Source organism: Camellia sinensis, chromosome 13 (assembly GCF_055761805.1).
Source record: "Camellia sinensis isolate YWXY chromosome 13, ASM5576180v1, whole genome shotgun sequence".
NCBI classification, from domain to species: domain Eukaryota; kingdom Viridiplantae; phylum Streptophyta; class Magnoliopsida; order Ericales; family Theaceae; genus Camellia; species Camellia sinensis.
Window position 1 is genome coordinate 23,055,173 of NC_138973.1, and position 16,999 is coordinate 23,072,171.

A 16,999-nucleotide genomic window follows, 5' to 3' on the forward strand; every position below is an offset into this window, starting at 1 on the left:
AAAGGAAAAAAAAAATATCTAAGCATGCTTTCTATCAATTCTTGCATACCGTATCTCATGAATTATTTTTATGATTTCAAATAAATATATCAAATGGGTTATGTGTTCGAAAACAATTATGATTAAAAATTAATACTGTAATTGCTAAAAAAAGACAATCAATAGACTATGCTCAATTAAGCGGTCCTAAATAAAAACAGTAATTTTCAAAGACTTTGTAGTGTTTATGGTTATAACCCATGGTAGTTTTGATTATAAAATTTTGTGATGTTTAATTATAAATTTAAGTGGCCTTAGTTATGAGGATTTATGATATTTTTTTTAGATTATGAACTACTGTGATTATAAATGCATATCGTTAAAAAGCTTTTGGGGTGTATATAAATATAATATGACTTGTTGGGTCATTCTATCAAAGACTTGCAATACATGACTTATTGGGTCATTCTATCAAACACATGTGTAATGATCGTAATTGGTTTGAGTCCAGTAAACTTACACCAAAAAATAAAAAAACAAAACAAAAAAACATGATTGGTTGTTCAGGAAATGGGTTCTAGTTGTGTGCCTATATATATATTCCCAAAAATCAAAATAAAGAAAACTTATTGGGTCATTCTATCAAACACTTGCAATACATGACTTATTGGGTCATTCTATAAGATGAAAAAGATGAACAAAAAATAAGATGAAAAAAAAAAATATGACAACACACTAAGGGTTTAAAAATTGTTTGACCCAAAACAAAAATAAAAAAACAGAGCTATCTAGATTAATATGGTAAAACAGACCCCAAACAAAAAAAAAATGGCAAAATAGGCAACCAAATTCAAAGAGGAACCCTTTATATGTAAAAAAAATTAAAATCATATTCAATTGCCAGCCTAGTAAGTGATAAGAGGTTAGTGAACATTTGGATGTAGATTTTCCTGCTACTGCCATTTAGATTTCTCCCCTGGAACAGAACCCCTATGTATGAGGAAACTTACAACTACTTGTTGCAAACCTATTAAACACCAAGAAAATATTAGATAAGAAAAGCACAAACCAGATCAGTCATCTTTTATCTTCCAATGATTGTAGCTAGATCGAGTCATAGGAAAAAAATAAAAAATAAATAAAAAAAATTTACAAAATGAAAATGTTTCTCTTCATTTACGTGTCAATTCTAATCATTTAACTACTTGCAAGCTGTTAATGAGTGAAACATATATAGTATCATCAATTACCTTGCAAAAAAAAAAAAAAAAACATAGTATCATGAATTCCCCCTCCCCATCTATTCCTGACAACAGAAAAATAAGGAAACAAAAGAAAGAGAAAAAAAACTTCCAATTAAATGACTTACTCCAAGGCCATATGATCCATATGTTAATATAGTGGCAGAAGCATCAGTAATATGTTTCTGTGAAGCTGACATTTGCGAGCAACACTCTTAATCCATTCGATCACTATCTATGAGGTGACATAAAATATTGAAATTTACACACAATGAGCATCACATAAGTAAATTAAAGAAAGCACATATAAAGGCTATCTCATGAATCCATTTCAACAACAAAGGTAACTGATAAACTTGAATGTCAAAAATATTTGGTCCCCCGTGAAGCATATAGGTGATTCCATTAACAGCATAACCTTTAACTGCCACCTCAAACATATGAATTCCATATAGGACACAAAATCACATGATAAGACGTTTCTTAAAACTTAAAGCACAAACCAAATCATGCACCTCAAACCTGGTATATACTGTTATACAATATGTTTTAGACTGTGAAACTATCAACCTGATGAACAATACTTCACATCCACCTTGAAGACTGCAAGTCCAGCTGGGAATTGTCACTGAAGCCCCAAAATTTTGTATGATCAAGACAGAAACTGATGACAGATCATATATTAACGGACCCAGGAAAAGGGCTACAAAAGTATATATAGCGCATAGCTCCAAAAAAATAGTAATAATAATACAAAGCAAACTTTGTATATAGTAAACAGGTCTGGTCAAAGCTACCACTCGCTTGTAGCATAAAGAGCACAATTTAAAAATCAAATAAGCTTGAAATGCTAACCCCAGGAGACCATATTGTACTTATGGGCATTCCAGCCAAATTTACAACAGCATTTGAACCTTGAATACAGTCTTTCCACTCTGGCTCCTCTGCAATCACAATTCCTGGAAAGTCCCTGACTATAATTGCAAGGACACAGAAGAAGGAAATGATGAGAATCAAGCAATAATTCCAGCTATAAGAAGAAATACAAACACCAAAAAAAAAACTTAGTTATTGTGTTAACACAAAAAATAACAGTTTTAAAACTTTAAAAATAAATAAAAGAAAATCTTTATGTGGTGGAACTTGAGAAACAACACACTGCAATGCAAGATAAATGAGACCAAATGTACTCTACCTACAGCAAATCTGATTATCATTTTGTCAGAAGGCAAAATCAGATGTAGTTTTGCTCCACTATATCACTAATGTCATATACTAACATCTTGTAAGGATTTATGCAGACAAATGTAATCATTACCTTCTTACCCAAATACTGAATACCCAACTTGTTTAGTATCCACTCAACTAATGCAAGCAATAGAAGAGTGGTGTATAGACAAACGAAAGAAAACCTTTTCGAGCTCGTGGGTCTTGATTACATCAAATTCCGTGGGTCCACTCCAAGAGATTGGTTCTGTAATGCCTAACCGTTGCACCTTATTCCAACTGTTCAATCCAGGGCTACCCATTTATCTTATTATTATGGTAACAATTAATTTTAACAATATGAGTCTTGTGTGCACTATTTTATTGGCAGCAATGCACAGTTTTTACCTAGCTTTCAAGCAGAAAACCAGGAATTGAAGTCATACAAACCAAGAAAAATAACAGAAATATTAAATCATTGTTAACTGTACCATCACTATGTCAAAAAGCCCAATACATTAAGCTGAAAGCTACATAAAAATTGAAGAACACAACAACCAAAAAAAAAAAAAAAAAAAAAGAATTGAAAAACCCAAAATTGATACTTGATATTATGAGCAGATAACTGAACAGAACACAACATCACTTGGGCATTTATATTTGTCTATAATCTTTTTTGACTTCTAGAAACAAAGCTTAATCTAGACATTGAACAAATTTTTTTCCCTACTTCTAACACCTTTTATGTGTTCATAGGTGTTTCATTATGTTTGTTATTAATAACCATCATTGACAGGTTCTTTGCTTCCTCAATTGTGTGTTCAATAGATGGAACAAATTCATTGAACACCGCATTATTCCTTTGTATCCAAATGGCCCAGAGAATTGCTACAGATTGGATGATAATGTCATCATCCTTTACTTGTTCCATCCATTCTTTGAACCATTGAAAGAAAGCCACCGGTGTTCCACTACTAAAATCAAGCCCCAGCGTTGATCCTCTCCACACCCTTTGTGCCCAGTGACAATAAAAAAACACATATTCTAATGTCTTATCACTATGATTACACCTAGCACATCGAAGATTTACAGCGACTCCTCTCTTTTTTAAGATCCCTGGATTAAGATCCCTGAATTAAGAAAACTAAGCACAAATTCAACAACCGACGGACCCACTTTCCCGCAAAAATGTTGATAAAAACCCGGTATAAACCCATCGGGTCCCAGCGCCTTAAGTTTACCCATTTGAAAAACCACCTTCTTAATTTCATCCAGTGAAAAAGGCTATTCTAACATGTGAATATGTTGCGCATTTAACGTACAATGAACAACATTTAAAATATTAAAATGGTTAGGGAAAAAACCTGTGTCCGAAGAACTCCCATTCGGCCCTTTGTTTGTGAAAAAAGCTTTTGAAAATGTAGTATGAAAGTTCTCTGAATGGCCTGTGGTTCTGTAACAACATGACCTTCTTCATCTTTAAGAAAAGAAATATGATTTCTAATTCTCCTCCAAGGAGCCATTTGATGAAAAAAATCTGTTATTTCTATCTCCAAGCTTCATCCACATTTGTTTCGATCGCTGTGCCCAATACAATTCCTGTTTCTACAAAAGGCCATCCAATTGTTGTCTCAACTCCATCTCTTTGTCAGGCTGCCCAGATTGATGAAGAAAAGATTGAACACGTTGTAACTGACTTTGAGTATCATCTATTTGTCCTTGAATACTTCGGAATGATAAAGAATGCCAATTCTTCAAGTGTCTCATCAAAACCTTTTGTCCCTAAATTATTGAGAATCGATTATACCCCTGTGCAGACCACCTCCACACCTTCTTGACAATCTGCTGTGTGGTCTCCTCCCTTAACCATGTTGCTTCAAATCTATTCCACTTCGGACCTTTTAAATTACTCCAATCGGTATCAAGCAATAGAGGGCTATGATCCGAACGTTGAATTGGTAAAGTAATTAGTGAACATCACTTAAAAGCTTCCACCCAACTCAAGGAAGCTAAAGCCCTATTCAACCGTTCATACACTGCAACTGAATTCCACCGATTGTTGCACCAAGAATACTGAACTCCTTTACTTGGCAGATCCACCATTTGGTTTCTGAAAATCAAATTATCAAACTCCTTAGCTCCCTGAATGGGTCAACCTGACAGACTTAATTTCTCCGCATGATTGAAGTCCCCTATAATAATAAATGGATGCTGGAACCTATTGATTTGGCTTTCCACTTGACACCACGCCTCTCCTCTTCTTGAAACTGATGGATGGCCATACAAAAAAACAATGAACCAAACTACTCTAATATCATCTTGAATCTGCAAAGCAATTATATTCGCAGACCTATAAGTTGGCAATACTTCCACTGCATCATTCCACCACACCCATAATCATCCTGCACAACCATTGCTATCTGACCCACAACTGTGTCTGAACCCCATCACATACCCAATTTTACTGGCTTGTTGAACCGATTTCTTTGTTTCCACCAAGAATTTTCGGGTCAATTGGTTTGCTACTTGAAAAACCCAGAATTGATACTTGATATTATGAGCAGATAACTGAACAGAACACAACATCACTTGGGCATTTATATTTGTCTATAATCTTTTTTGACTTCTAGAAACAAAACTTAATCTAGACATTGAACAAAGACAGACAGATTCAACAAATTGAAGGTTACTACAATGAACAGCCACCATGACACCAAATCCCTAATGCTGTGTTATTGTTCATTTTCCATCTAGATTCCATTTAGTTGTTATCAAAAGGGTAAGGGAAAAAAAATTCAAATCTCAAGTTTTTACATCATCTAGGACCCGAGGAAACAAACAAAAAAACCCAACTGACCCAAATAAAATTTGTTCTTATTATTTATCCCAATAAAAAAAAAGGGCGACTTTGTTCTTCATTTGGAAACCAAAACAATGTCAAACGATACAGGTTAGTATTGTAAATTCGTCCTTCAAAGTTTCTTCTTTTTCCAAAAAGAAGGAAAACTAAATTTGAAAATGTGCCAACGTTTCAGAATCAGCTACAATGTGAAGATCTCAGAAATTGTTAAATAATTCTCAACACTGATCTATGCAATGTCATAACAAAAAAAAAATCCTAACCTAGACAAAAATTTCAACTTTGGATACAAAACCAAACCAATCATTAGAAAATAGAGGGGGGGAGAAGGTACTTGAGAGCCATTTTTCGATAAGCGCTTTTGATTTCCTGATTTGTGGAGTTCCTTGAGACGCCGAGAACTTCATAGGGGCCTCGACGAAGCTGCTTTGCCACATCGTGTTTCTCCGATTTCGATCTGTGAGCCAAAAAAAATTGAACTTGTTATGACATTGAAGAACACCTAGAAATTGAGACCTTTCCGGAAGGGGGTCTGCCTTCCAACTTACGTTGACTTGAAATTGGGGGTTGCAAGAAACTTGTGGATTGCCGGAGAGAGTGGGAGAGAGTGGGGTCTTCCCTCTCTTACAAAGTTCGAAAAGAGGAGCTGTTGCAGCACTCCATCTCATCTCCTCGGTGAGAGGCAGAGAAGAGAGGTAGAGAGAGAGAAGAGCGTATGAAAGAGGATGGATGAAAGAGGGGGGCAGAGATAAAAGAGGGGAGACAGAGAGACGGGCGGGAAAAAAATTCATCTCAACCGTTTATTTTTGTTTGAAAAGATCTGTACCGTTCATATCAAATGTATCTCACATACATTTTATACATTTTCAAAAACTCTTGTGCCATATTATATAGATATATAGATATATATATCTATATCTATATACATCACATTCAAACAAATGGGTTGAGTTTGAAATGCAATAGAATCAAGATGAAATCAAACCCATTTTCAGATTTCAGATATCAAACCCATTTCAAAAAACCAATTCCATATGCACAAAATCACAAAAATTGACCCTTCAAATGAAATGCTGAAAAAGTCAGACATGAGACTGTTGTACATACTCACCCAAAAAATGACACTGTTGTACAAAGAATAAACATTTCAAGAAATGGTGATAGAAATCTTTGGATTTGAGGCTTGTTTTGATCTCTTATCCTGATCCAAAGTATACCACTTTTCCTCTTTTTATTGTTATTGACATGTTTTTTTTACAAAAACAGTTATCTGTTTTAAGAGTCTTACACCCAAGACTATGTAGCCCAATTATCATATACTATGTAGCCCAATTTGTGATCTAGCAAACCTTGGAGTATACAAAATCTAAGGTAAATTTACATGATCATTTCTGCAAACAAAACAGACCACATGGAGGATGACTCAACCAGAGCAAGTTAGCTCCATCACTTGATCTAAAATCTTTTTTGCATGTATCTATGCCCCAATCCACAGAATATACTCTATACTAACTATTATACAAAATGTGTTATTAATCAGTCAATAAAAACAAATAATCAAAAAGAGAAACAATCAGTGTTGATTATTGTCATTGTTCTCTTCAAACCCTTTGCGCACAATAAAAACATCATTTGACAAATTTTTTTTTTTAAAAAAATAAATAAATAAACCAATAATTTCTGCCATAGTTCTAATTAGGCAACCACCAAACAATAAACCATGAACCACAAAATAGGCAACCACCAAACAATAAACCAGAAATAGAAACGATGATAAACAAAAACATCGATTTAAACCATTACCTCAATTCCACCAACAAACATGGAGGATGACTCAACCAGAGCAAGTTGGCTCCACCAATTGATCTCAAATCTTCTTTGTATGTATCTATGCCCCAATCCACAAAATTTGAAGTTAATTTCTACTGAAATGAAAATGCGTATGAGAATATGAGTTGAAGAGTTTTCCGAAGAGAGAGAATGGACAAAAATAATGCATTAGCTAATGCTTTTCTGTACATAGAGAAGAAACTAATAAAATCAAAATAAAATTAATATTTTATAATAATTTAAATATGTCCGTGTAAATAACTCATATATTATCATATACTATGTAGCCCAATTTGTGATCTAGCAAACCTTGAAATATACAAAAACATGATCATTTCTGCAAACAAAACAGACCACATGGAGGATGACTCAACCAGAGCAAGTTGGCTCTACCACTTGATCTAAAATCTTCTTTGTATGTATCTATGCCCCAATCCACAGAATATAATCTATACTAACTATTATACAAAATGTGTTATTAATCAGTCAATAAAAACAAATAATTAAAAAGAGAAATAATCAGTGTTCATTGTTCTCTTCAAACCCTTTGCACATAATAAAAACATCATTTGACAAAAAAAATTTTAAAAAAATAAAAATAAATAAACCAATAATTTCTGCCATAGTTCTAATTAGGCAACCACCAAACAATAAACCATGAACCACAAAATAGGCAACCACCCAACAATAAACCAGAAACAAAAACGATGATAAACAAAAACATCGATTTAAACCATTACCTCAATTCCACCAACAAACATCGATTTACTTGAAGCATAAAGAAGCATTGAGGGAGAGAGAGAGGGACAGAGGTACCGGAGAGCTCCCATGGGGGTTCGAAACAGAGAGAGAAAAAGAAGACAGCGGCGTCAATGTAGAATTTGAGGAAGTTGATGATGATGACGGTGGTTGTGGTGGTGGAAACCCTAGCCTTCGGTGACCCAATCAAAGCACAGTGTCGCAATTCACAATCGGAAACCCTACCTTGCGAGTGGGAGGGTTGCGACTTGAAGCCACTGAGAGAGAAGGGGGGGGAGAGGCAGAAATCGAGCTCAAGAGGGAGGGTAGGAAAGAAGAACAGAGAGGGAGAGAGAGAGAGACAAAGAGGGAATGGGAGGAGACGTGTAACAGAGAGGGAGAGATAGAGAGAGAGATAGAGAGAGATAAAGAGGGAATGGGGAAGGAGACATGGGTAGGTGGGAGAGGGAGAGAATGTTTGAGTGGGAAGAAAATTGATGTCAACCGTGAGATATTAATTAGGATTGATCTGAGCCCTTAAAATGAAATGTATCTCTGATATTAATTAGAAAATATTGTTCTAATGCTATGTCCTACGAAAACTAAGATATTGAAACCATAATAGAAATATAAAATTAGAATAAATAACACAAAGAACAAAGAGATTATCATTATGTTTAGGGACCAAGTTTAAAACATTAACCAGCTTTTAGGAAGAGTTGTCTCAATTTACGGGTGATACTACATTTTCTCCTAGCAAAGGAACAATAAGGAGGATGTACTCCTAGTAGTACTTGATCTACCCACTTGGAGTAAATGATCTTTGACAAAATCCTAGAATCCAAAAATCGACTCAACAAAAGCAACTAACTTCAAGCAACTGACTCCGTCCTATTGTCAAGCTGCCAATTGGTAGCATAAATATTATATTTAGTACAACTCTCTACATGAGAACCCCAAAATCATAAAGAAATAACAAACATCACATGAAATAAAATGATCAAATTAGAGATTAAAATCCCTCATTTATATATGTAATGACAAATTAGATTGATAGTGCGTATGGTTGGAAATGGAGAGTTGAAAAAAAAAGGAAACAAAAATAGAAATTACTATAGAACTTATCTTAGCTTAGCGTCATCGGTTGATCTCACTCCACTTGTCTGCACACATACACTATCACACAATGGTTTCTCTTTTAAATAGACAATGGCATTGTCAAATGAGAAAAAATAACAACGAAAATGAGTAAGCTTAACAATGTATCAATCGGGGACCCGATTACCATGGGTCCATTACCGCCATGGGTCCTCTCAATTATTGTAACTAATGCTTTCCTTTCAGCAAAACCAACTAAAATTTGAGTGTGAGAGTGCAATCTAACAAACAATCAAAGTAAAATACCTTTTCGGAGTCTAGTTGAAGATTGACAGTGGTTGAGTACCAAGTAGGCATCACTCTAAGCCAATCTACTACCACCGATTGGTACCAAAATGTATTGATTCCAGACTTAAAAAAACAAAAACAAAAACAAAAAGAAGAAGAAGAAGCTACCAAAAGAAACAGTTAAGAAACAACATCACTACTCTAGAAGTGATAAAGGAAAGAACATGATCATAGCTTCATATTAGATACTAACCTTATTGAATACCCAAATTTCACCATTAACAGTTGATTTTGGTACCATGTCCATTATAATGGAAGAGAACTCTATATGAATTGGCATTCAAGCTCATAATGTGCCTACTTACATGTCATGAAGAATAAGTTAAAACATTATTTGATATTAAATTTATACATAGAAATAATAATAAAAAAATATCACTTTGAGTTGTCACCGTTTATATTGGAAGAAGTAAAATGACATAAATACTTTCATAACATTAAACCTTTACTCATAAGAAATAAATCTAAGTGACTCTAGCCATCATCAAATGCACAACCAATTTGACAACCGGTGCCACAACTTGAAAAGCAAATTAAACAAAGAATAAAAAGACACATGTTATGTAGTCAATTGTAGACCACAAAAAATTCAACAGGTCAAAGTAGATACACCCATACAACAAACATTTCAAACTAATATCATAAATTAAAACCCATTTCATAAATCAAAAGCTTTTCAAAACCATAGGAAATCAACAACCATTTCAAAAATCAACACCCATTTCCCATTAAAGAATCAAACCCATTTCATAAATCAAAACCATGTCAGAAATCAAACTGAACATAAAAAATTCATTTCTGAAATCAAAATCCATTTAAAAAATGAAACCCATTTCATGAAACAAAACTTATTTCAAAAATTAAAACTCATTTCTCATTTCAAAATCAAAACTTATTTCAAAAATTAAAACTCATTTCTCATTTCAAAATCAAACCCATGTCAGAAGCTAAACTATAAATAGAAATCCACACAATGACCAGCCTAACCAAACACCCACAAACGTCAAAAAGGTTTATGGTTTAAACACCAATGCACAATTCACAAAAATAAATGATATGAGATTCAACAAAATGAAAAAATTTCCAAAATCCAGATTTGAAAAAAATAACCAAATTAAAAAATATTCAGACTCATAAAAGTATCTAGATTCAAGTAATCAGAAACAACCAAACCCACAAAAATATCATGAATTGCAAAGGTTGGAAGTTCTAGATTCAAGCACAAACCAAAAAAAAACCCCAATTGTAATTCATATTTCCAGCCACTTTCATTTTCTCTCCACAAATCACTCTTCAAATCCAAGATTAAAGCACAAACCAAAAAAAAAATCCAATTTTAACTTTACACTACCTTCAATTTCTAAAACTCCTACCTTCAATTTCCAAAAAAAAACCCCAATTTTAACTTTTCACTACCTTTAATTATTCCACTACCTTCAATTTCTAAAACTCCCAAAACTTCTGCATAAATACACATATGTAAACAAAAAAAAATCCTAAATACACAATCCCCACAATACACAAGCAGACATTCAAATACCCTATGAGAGATTGATCTGATTCAGTGGGGGAAAAAACTAAGAACTTAACTAATTAAAATACCTGTTTGGGATCTCTTTGAATATTGACAACGACGGAGTATCGATCTCTCTAGAGACGGTGGTGGTCCAACGAAATCTTCCCTTTTGCAATGGCTCCTTTCGAAATCTCTCCTATGGGCTGAAAAGGTTGTGTCGATTGTGGTGGAATATGGAGTTTGGCCTGCCACTGTTGATGAAGATTGAGATGGCAGAAAGGGGGAGGAAGGAAAAGAGAAAGAAGAAACGAATTGGAGAGAGAGAATGAAAGAGTATTGACTGAATCAGAGTGAGGGAGGAAGAAGAAACAAATAGGGATTATGGTTGAGTATCCCACACAGGATGGGCTCTGATGGAGGTATAGAGAGAGAGAGAGAGAGAGAGAGAGAGATTTTCTTCGATTTACAAAGAGTGGGTGGGAAATGAAGAAATCTCAACCGTTGAAGTTTAGATGGGACAATCTGATCCATTGATACAAAATGTATCTCTTAGACATTTTATGACATTTTCAAAAACTCTTGTGCCATATTATATAGATAGTTGAATAAATTTATTTTGCTATAAAAATTCAAGAATAATTAGGTAATTTAACATTTTAGCTACATTAAAAAAATACATAAACTAAAAAGAAAAGATTAAATAAATGCCAACCCACAAGACAAGAGGCATTTTGTAATTTCTAATTTTTTTATAATTTTCATAGACTTTGATGTTTGTAATTTTGTTGGCTACATATTTTGTATAGGCCAATCGCAATTCAACACGTGGTAGGATGAGAGCAATACGGGAAGACAATTCAAATCCTCAATCGTAATCACACACGTGGCAGTTAGTATTGGTTATTGTAGATCTGCATAACACTGGATCAACAAAGAGATGCAAAATGACGTGGCTTTAACGGTTACTCATATATTTCAATTCAAAATCAGAAGGGAAGCCTAACTGCAGACATGGCATAGTGGACCTAACTGTGAGGAAACATAATCAGCGATCATGGAGGGATGGTTCGACGATTAGAAACGCATTTCGACGGTTGTCATTAAGAAGTATAAATAGTAGAGAAGGCTCCAGAAAGAAGCCTCAGACTCAGATTCAAAAAAATCAGTTTTATTCTACTTTATTTTCCTTCCAGCTTTACATTTCTTGTTCTTTACATTTCTGTACTTCAAATTCCTGCACTGCACTTCTTTCATAGGAGTAGTTTCAAGTAGTTTATTGCTGTAAACCTTTACAAGGCTAAATTGAATCATTGTAAGTCTTTCATTTTTACTTAAATGAAATGTTACGATTGTTCTTTATTTAATCGTTGTTTGCTTAATTCTCCTAAACAAAGCTACCAGTAAAAGTCCTCTTCATTGAGGCTGAAAGAACTAAAACACAATCGTTTGATAATTGGTTGGCAATTTATTTTCTGTAAGGACTAATTGATCCTTGCTGGCACGTTTAAAATTACAATAATAACCTTCGAAAACCAAAAAGTCAACATATATTTTTGGCACGCCCAGTCGGACTAATTGAAATCGCTGCTTGGAAGAAGGCGTGGAAGGAGAGGTAGAAATACCTAATCCAGAGGATAATGTGATAACACATCCTATGAAAGTACCTGTCTTATCAGAACCAATGGTCAAACAGACCAGCACTTCAGAGCAAGTATCACATGTTCAAAGTATTGGACAAGGCCAAGGAATTAGACCATCCATTGTTCCATCTACTCAGCCAATGAATCCATAGGGAGGCCTAGTAGATGCCATGGGACAATAGTTAATGAACACAATGGAAAGATGGGCAACATCCTTTTTTAATCGAATGAAAACTCATCAACCAATTAATGCAAGGTACATAGAGGAAACTTCAAATGTCCCTTAGCAAAGATTGGCTAGATATAAACAGCCTATGCAGAATAATGGACATACTAATGGTCAAACTAGTAACCAAAACTATGAAAGACCATCACCTCAGTCTTGGTATGAGCCTCTTTCGAGGCCTGTGACAAATCAAAATGCCTCATTACTTAATAATGAAACCATGCAAATTGGTGGATCCGGGCCAACACAAGAAAATGGCATAAGGATGCTTCCAAATCCCATGTTCGAAGCCATACCTGGCACAAGGGGGTTCACTAATCCTTTGTTCGAATTTGTATCCGGGGGGTTGAAAGGGTTTCTTGTGACTGGAAGAGACACAACACCCGTTCCAGCACCTTTCGCAGGTCCTTTCGCAGGACAGGCTCAGAGGGGTCACCCATACCCTCAACAACAGCCAGTACGACAGGGACAACCAGTCCCAAATATACCGCCCTATGGACCAAAAATACCTCAGGCACAAGGTTGTCCACAAAATCCTATGTTTGTTCCTCCAATAGTGGTTCAACAAGCACAAAATATGGTTCCTAGGGACCAAATTGCTGATATTGTTAGAGAGATGTGTGGACCGATCGCTTAGGGGGTTCAAACTCCTATGTACAGGAAACCATATCCAGAATGGGTATATAGGGTACATGAATACCCAAGAGGGTTTAGGATACCAGACTTTGCTCTTTTTTATGGAAATGGAAACCAATCAACGGTAAAGCATATTGTTAGGTTCACTGCTCAATGTGGTGAATTTACCAATAATGATTAAATGAAGTTAAGACTGTTCCCAAATTCTCTAACTGGGGCAGCCTTTGTATGGTATATTAACCTTACACCTAGCTCTATCCAAACTTGGCAACAAATGGAGGAGGCATTTCATGCCCAATTTTTCAAAACGAAGCCAGAAGTTTCTATGGCAGACTTGGCAAGGTTGAGTAAAAGGCCTGATGAGAAAGCTGCTCAATTTATTGCCAGATTCAAAAGAGCATGAAACAAATGTAGGATCATCCTACCAAAGCCTGAATTCGTGAGATTGGCTCAAAATGGTCTAGAGTTTAGGCTTCAAAAGAAATTTGACTCAACTGAGTTTAGAGACTTAGTGGAACTAACCTATAAGGTATCTAGGTATGAAGCATTACCATAGGAAGAACAAGATCAAAGTAATGCATCATACAAGACGTATTATAGAGATCCTAATTATGAGATTGATACAACAGAGATTGTAGGGAAAGAACCTGTGATCTGTGAGGCATTAACTCATAAAGACACAACAATAGACCAGCAGTTTAAAAAGAAAGACCTTCATAGGAAATACTCTTTCGATTGAACAAAGGTAGTTGACATTTTTAATCATTTTCTTGCGGCAAACTTCTTGAAGTTACCAAAAGGAGTCAAAATTCTGTCTCCAAAGGAACTTAAAGAAAAAGTGTATTATAAATGGCATAATTCTTGGTCTCACTCAACTAAAAACTGTGTTGTTTTTCAAGGCAAGATCCAAAAACAGATTCGAAATGGGAGTTTAAAATTCCCAGCTAAAACATAAAAGGTTATGGGGATTAACACTTATCCAATCCCAGAAAATTGGAGAAGTTGCAACCAGTGTTATTGTGCCAGACTTCCGGAACTTATCCTTAAAGGAATTGGCAGAGGTCAATGTGTAAATGCATGTTCCCATCCAGACTACTGTGGAGAAAGATGCTAGAAGTTCACCAACTGTTGGACAGGGCTTTGCAAACCAGATGGAAGACTCTGATGAGGAGGCAGTGCATGATGATTCTTTAGAGGTAGCTGTCATGCAAAGAATGTATCCTAGGTGTAGGATGAGCTACAAGTGGTTGAAAGGGTTTCCGATTGATGGGAAGCAATATTGTAAGGATGTACAAAGGCGTCTTAAACCATCCAGTGCCTATAACAAAAGGCCATATCCAACTGGTCCTAGGCAGCAGCCATTCATGGCTGGGTCAGCAGCCACCAGAGTGCACTCCAACGACAAGAGACCTTTACATGAGTTCAGACCACCCAACTATTACAAAATGGATGGCAATCATCCTAAAAGGAGACCTGAAGTGGGCTCAAGTTATGGGATCAAAGCCAGAGATTGGCCCCCTAGACCAGCCTCACACAGGATGGAAAGTGGCCACCTTTATGGAAGGCCTGAATTAGGCCCAAAACAGGGAGTTAGGGCCAAGCAGTGGCCTTCACAAACAGCTTCGAAACTGGCTCCAAAGGAAGAAAGAGATAGTTCGACAACTGAGTTAATGGGTTCATGGGTACCTGGAGTTCCAGATTGGTTTGTTATGTAGAACAAACCTAAGGAAATACTTATCCAAAGAAATGTTGTTGGAGACCAGGGTAGGATGGTCAAACCTCCATTGGTAGCGCCAAATAATTGGGTATTACTAAAGCATCCAAAAACAAAGGAACCAAACATGGTCCCAGTGATTTCTAGATCCCAAAGGAGAAAGATCCAGCGAAGGTATACTCAATACCAAAACGATCTGAAAGAAAGTGGAGAAAGCTCTTCATTGGTCTAGTCAAAGGGCCAGACAGAGGGAAGAAAGAGTCTAAAGTTAGATCATAGTCCAAAATCGACTCTTCAAGACAGAAGGAGTTGCAGCATAGAGCAATTGGCCAAAGTTCACTCTGAACTAAAAGCCAAAGAAAGATCCAGTTTAGCAGGATTGGAAAGGACTTTGATGGAAAGCGATAGTGAGATAACCAGCAGAAACAGACCATTCGAAGAAAGTCACTAGTGTTGAAGTGCCAGAATGTAGCATGGAAGATGCTTCTGAAGTAATTGAACAAGTTGGCCAAGAAAATAATCAGGCACAGCCAGTCGTCCAATTTGGCTCGTTTCCTCAAGTATCAGTGAATATGGTGCATATACTACCACAGGAATTCCAAGCTGAAGATGAAAATCAAGAAGGTTAGGAGATTGACCCAATTTCAGTTTATAGTGAAGACTCACAAGTAAGTATGGTGCAAGACGAATCCAAAGTGGCCACACCAATGGTAACTGGAGACGAGAGAGAAGAAGAAGTGAGTATTAACCTCTCATACCCTTTTGAGTATCCCACAACATCCATGACACGGTATGTCAAACCCTTGTATATCAAGGCCTTTTTCGATAGGATACAGATGTACCGGGTATTGGTGGATAATGGGGTAGCAGTAAACTTGCTTCCGAAATCTTCTTTGAAGAAACTAGGAAAGAGGAACCCTAGCTTGATCCTAACCAGCACAACCATTGCTGGTTTCGCTGGAGACAAACAGATGGCTCAGGGCATTTTGCCCATCAACCTGAGTGTGGAAATCAGGTATTGCATGATGGCATTCTTTGTTATCGACAACAATGCTAAGAATAATGCTCTACTTGGTAGGGATTGGATTCACACCAACAAGTGTGTACCTTCCTCTCTACATCAGAATATAATGATGGCTTTACATTATGGAGAGACAGAGGAGATCAATACAGACCCTCAACCCTTCATAGCTTGTGCAGATTTTGCAGAGGCCAAATTGTATACTGAATGAGTGACACCACTTAGTATAATGAGAAAACCTGATGGATCAGCCGAAGTGACGACTAATGAGGAATTAGCACACCTAAAACACTTAGTCTAGGAAAGTGCTGATGAAGAGTTTGTCGCCAAGGATGACAAAGATGCCTGGTTGTAGGCAAAAAGATGGAACCCAAGAGGCCAGATCTTTGGCTTTAATTAAGTTCTCTGCATTGGACGTAAAACCAATAGTCCAGAAGGTGCAAGAGCAAGAGAAAAAAGCCATGACAATTGGCTGTAAGCAGGAGCAGTAACAGGTTAGGGTTTTGGCCTTGGATAAATAATGTGCATTGGACATTGAAACAAAAGTCCAGGAGATACAGGAAGAAAAAGCCTTATGGACAGACTTTGTCTATGAGAAAGAAGACAAAGATGTTAAATCAAAGAAACTGGGAGTAGGACAAAGCAAGGAGATTGCTTCGAAGACAGAAGAAATCAAAAAAGAAGCATAAGTGAGTTTTCAGATACAAGACCCTTTGGAAGAAGTGAACTTAGGGAAAGGTTCTATACAACAGCCCACCTATATAAGTGCTTAGTTAAATGCTCTTAACAGGGACCAGTTGTTGGTGATTTTAAAAAGATATAAAGATTGTTTTGCATGGTCTTATAATGAACTACCATGATTTGATATGTCATTAGTAGAACATAGGCTTCCTATGAGGCCTAATTTCAAGTCATAAAAGCAAAAACCAAGAAGGATGAGTCTTGA

At 36.0% G+C, this 16,999-nt stretch overlaps 1 long non-coding RNA gene across 2 annotated transcripts; it reads right to left on the reverse strand.

Moving 5' to 3' along the window:
- Window positions 1-281: 281 nt before the first annotated feature.
- Window positions 282-11,274, reverse strand: LOC114298754 (uncharacterized). 2 transcript variants are annotated; one of them, XR_014348515.1, is made up of 5 exons: window positions 10,903-11,274; window positions 7,090-7,211; window positions 5,621-5,743; window positions 3,791-4,994; window positions 282-2,194 (listed from the first exon to the last, which is right to left on the reverse strand). It is a non-coding gene; the product is annotated as an uncharacterized LOC114298754 (long non-coding RNA). The 2 variants fall into 2 exon arrangements; XR_014348514.1 differs by having other exon boundaries at window positions 7,090-7,174; window positions 10,903-11,273.
- Between the last annotated feature and the right edge of the window lie 5,725 nt (window positions 11,275-16,999).